The sequence below is a fragment of the Coffea arabica genome, chromosome 4c (assembly GCF_036785885.1).
Source record: "Coffea arabica cultivar ET-39 chromosome 4c, Coffea Arabica ET-39 HiFi, whole genome shotgun sequence".
NCBI classification, from domain to species: Eukaryota; Viridiplantae; Streptophyta; class Magnoliopsida; order Gentianales; family Rubiaceae; genus Coffea; species Coffea arabica.
In genome coordinates this window covers 18,363,193-18,367,834 of record NC_092316.1, presented here as the reverse complement: position 1 = coordinate 18,367,834, position 4,642 = coordinate 18,363,193, and the positions used below count along the sequence as shown (strand labels likewise).

At 33.1% G+C, this 4,642-nt stretch overlaps 1 long non-coding RNA gene across 1 annotated transcript; it reads right to left on the bottom strand.

Annotated features, from left to right (window-relative positions):
• Window positions 1-268: 268 nt before the first annotated feature.
• On the bottom strand, window positions 269-4,242 carry LOC140005319 (uncharacterized). The gene is made up of 2 exons (XR_011813131.1): window positions 2,449-4,242; window positions 269-2,371 (listed from the first exon to the last, which is right to left on the bottom strand). It is a non-coding gene; the product is annotated as an uncharacterized lncRNA (long non-coding RNA).
• Window positions 4,243-4,642: the final 400 nt, after the last annotated feature.

The following is a 4,642-nucleotide window of genomic DNA, read 5'->3' as shown; positions in this document are numbered from 1 at the left end:
TCACTACAGTTCTCAAATAGATTACAATGTAAATCTCAAATACTACATCAAATGCTCCACGAATTTACATACCACAAGTGAATCGAAATTCAAAATATACATGAGATATTCCATCCAATCACACTAATAAGTTAATACAAGTGTTTCATTTGCCCCGAATCCTGTGGAGAGGAAATAAATATTTTGGGGTGAGTTAGAAACTCAGCGAGTGTCCAGTAAAAAATCAATAATCAAATAAGTTTCACAATAAGGCATTTAGATGATGTCATGAATCAGTGATCAAATGTAAGTTTATTACTCTTGTGAGCTAGTGAAATCATTGTACTTAAACATCCAACGCTCAAATAGATCAAGTTACAGTCAAGCAATACAAGGGAGCCATCGATGCTCCAACATTCAAGGCAAGTCAAGTGTCATTAAGGTGGAGACGTTGGTGTTAAGTACAAGACTTCCAAACACTCATTTGAGCCAAGTCATTGCATTGCACACACGCAAGCACACATGATATGCAATCGAATAAACAGTGCAAGAAATAGTTCGAAAAGTGATTTTGGAAACAGTTTTGGAATCACTCACCAACCACAGCTCATGATTCTTATCCATCATAGATAGTTTCCTTGCTCAAGTCCAAGTCCTAGAAGACAAATATCACGCCAAGCAAAGGAAATTCTAAAATCATCAAGTTCCTCTCACCTTTTGACATTTTAATTACAACTGAAACTATATTTATCGGATTGAGATGAATCTTATGGCGTTTCGAAATTAAGACATAGATCTTCATTTTTTATGAAGACCTCTCAACCCAAATTGTCGCGTCCCACTTTTTAAATGGAAAATAAAATGTTTATGAATTTGTTGATTAATTTTGAGAAAAATGTATTTTTAATGAAAAAATAAATTTTGATTAATTTTGTTTGGAAAATGAGTTTTGATTTTTTTAGAAAAATGAATAAAAGCATGTGCCTAAACGGGACTAAAAAGTGTGACGATTTTGACGCAAAAATAATAGTTGAAAAGAATTTTTAATGAAAAATAGGAGTCGCCGCTTGGTATTGAGTTAAAGTGTACCAAGTCAGCTAAAATGAACTTTTAAGAAAAAGTTGAAAAAATCCTTTTACGCACCTTTTGAAAAAAGAATTCGAGAGTCACAGTTGAAGAAAGGGAAGGCAAGGATAAAATCCAATGCACCCTTTCAACTTAGCCAAGACTAGTTGCATGATTTAGTCAAAAATTTTCTTATTCTAACCTAAAAATTTATCACATTTGGAGTCACTATATAAATGCAAACCTAGATCTAATGGTTATCAGAAGGGTCAATATGTCTTTTCAAAGCTCAGTTGGCGCTAATCGCACTAATTACAATGTTCAAAAGTGACTCTTTGAAGACGTCACAAAATTTGCAAAAGATGAGACTTGAAGAAAAGAAAGAAAAAAATATAATAATATACAAATATACATGACCTAAGGGAATACATCATAATGGGTGCGGGGAACTCATACTCGTAACTTTAATTTTCCCTTTAATAAAGGGAATACGAGCGTGCTAAGATTAGAAAACCACACTCGTCCATATCCCATATTTGAGGGGTATTTCTCCTATCTAATCAAGCAAAATGATCTATCCTAGTTCTAACTTTCCTTAAATGAAATGCAAATCTAATGTCATAATTCATACATAGGGGTAAGGAATATACATATAAAGAAAATATGGATAAAGGATATACATATAAGGGAAATGTAATGCAAAATGATAAAACCCTAAAGATAGAAAATATGCATGAAAATGTAATGATTTGTCACACACAAACATGATCTAACGCTTGGATGGTCCCTAAGGGTTTAGCGTTGGACTAACCCATGTCTTTACATTCTCACTAGCATTGGATTAGTGAGAAAGCGGAAAAAAGGACCACAACTAACTTTGGACTAGTGTGGTGACGTCATGCATCTATTACACTCAAATAAATCATGTAAAGCATAATAAAGCAAATAAACACATAAATCACATATAACACATAGCACATAAACATGATATTTAGATGCAAGACTCTAAGAAAGCGAGTAACACGTAAACACATAAGCATGCAAAGCACATAAAGGAAATAAAGCAAATAAAGACCTAACTATTACATTCGGGGGTCCTAATTACAATCTAAATGGGATAAAGAATGAAATAAAATAATAACCTAACTATTACATTTGGAGGGCCCTAGCTACAATCTAAAAGAGTAAAGAATAAAATAAAATAATAACCTTACTATTACAATTTTGGCATTTAATTGCCTTCCAAATAATTAAAAATTAAATTAAATTAAAAGAAATATACAAAATCAAAACAATAAATAAATGAAATAAAAACATTCAAAAGGGCCTGCAATTACACATAAAAGTCACATAAGGGCACATAGGATCAAATAAGATAAAATAAAAATAGAGGATAGAGTATACCTCCCTTGAATTGGTGACCTAAGGAAATGGAAATTTTCTTATTTACCCTCCAAAAACAAATAAAAAGGTCAAGGCATCACTTTAATTAACAAACAATTACAAGAAATGGAAATGGACACGAAATTGAATCAATCAGAGCATTCAAATGAAAGTAAACAACCCATATTTAACAAATTAAAACAAACAATGATCCAATTAAAAGAATTAAAGAAGTTTTGGCAAATCACTATTATTACACATATTAGGGGTCTAAATTAAAATAAAATAAAATTAGGGTTTAAGATGAAACATACCAAAATCAAATACTAAAATTCACAACAATGGATCAAAACCCTCTCACCACACCCCAAACAAAAAATATTACTCAAATCTTAACCATGTTTATAAAAAATCTGAATTAAAAGCTATAAAACTATAAAAAATTATTAAACTTCAAAATTCATTCTAAAATTCACCAATAATCTATTCAAAAATCACGCAAAAACATGCCAAAGAAAAATTAACATTGAAAAGGGCATAAATGATTAAATTTTCCAATTTCTGGGCTATAGTGGCATTAGTTGAAAAATCAGGGGGTTAAAGTGTAATTTTTTAAAAATATTTCAGGCAACCCAACGAAGCTTTCTTCTTCAACCGAAAGCTTTCTTTCTGCAACTTTCTTTTCTTTTTGTTCATCAACTACCCGAAGCAAACAGTAAGGTAACAAGATCATGCAATTCATGGGCTCTACTTCCATCATTCAATCATCAAAGATTCACCAACACAACAAGATTCATGGGCAAGGAAATCATCTGAAACCCAACGTAGCAAAGGGAAGGGAAATGATTCAAGAACCCGGCAACAAAAGCTCAACATTAGGCTGCCATTTCGCCCTTCTTCACAGACGGAAAAACATCAGAACATCCAACTTCAACTCTAGCCATTCCGCAAAGAAAATGAGACTCACACAAACCCCGTCTCACACAATCTCACAACATAACCCAAGTTCATACAAAGGAAAGGATAATAAAAAGAACAGAAACAGAATGTAAGAAAGAATGTCCGAACATGAAAATCTCTCAAAACTCTTATTTCTTGCCACAAAAATCAACGAGCTCCGGCAAGTTTTGGACTGATCGGAGATGCTCCTCACGCACACGGACACACAAGATTCATCAATTTTGCTATCTTGATCCAAAGTTTTCTTTTAGACATTTCTTCAAACAAGTTATGTACACGAATAAATTTTAACTAACCCCCTCAAATCTCACTATAGCAGATCCAAAAATCACAACCCAACCATAACTTATCTTGTAATCAACACATAAACATCAAAAACATGGAAACAGTTTGTTAAGAAAAAGGAAATGAAACAAATAAGCCAATATTTCTCACAGCTCCATACGTTCATTGGCAGAAATTAAAAGTAGGAAAGGACAAGAAAAAGAAAGCATTACAGTATTTTCTAGCAAGGTATAACGGCGGTGGAGGTGGATTCAAGTGGCAGCAACTCCTCCCCGGTTCGTTGATTTTCCTTTGGCTACTGGTTCCGCTTTTTCTTAGTTTTTTCCCTGCCCCAGCTCTTTCTTCTTTCGTTTCTTGTTTCTTTTTTTTTTTTTTTTGTCAAAACTTTCGTTTCTTGTTTCTTATTGTTCTAAATTTCTTCTTGTTTGCTCTATCACTCTTGCTCTCTCTCTCACTTTTTTCAGATTTTTCTCCCTTTTTCTTGCCCTTCAGCCCCTCTGTCCGCCGCCCCTTTTCCTCTCCTGTCCTTGCTCTGTTTTTCCCCTCAGCCCCCCTTCTGCCCCAAGTCCCCCTTTTTTTTTTCTTTCCTTAGCTTTTTTTCTTTTTCCGTCGCTAGCCTTCTTTTCCTTCCTTATTTATTCTCTCTCAAATTTCCTTAGGTCTCCATGTGTTCTAACACTTTACCTTCTAGGTGTTGTGTTGTCAAAAAAATAAAGAGACACTTGTTCCTATTGCATGTTCCCCACTTGGCCCTATTGCATGTGTGCCATATAATATCTTGTATTTTGTATTTTTTCCTCTTTTTTTCTTTTTTTTTTTCAAAAACCAATTTGTGATAAATGAATGCTATTTTCTAATTACCTTGCAAAATATCATTTCACTTAGCAAAAACTGAGTCTTGAAGAAGATAAAATGGATCTTTATTAAGAATTTTCTTTTTCTGAAATTTAGTGTAAAAAATGTTTTTTTT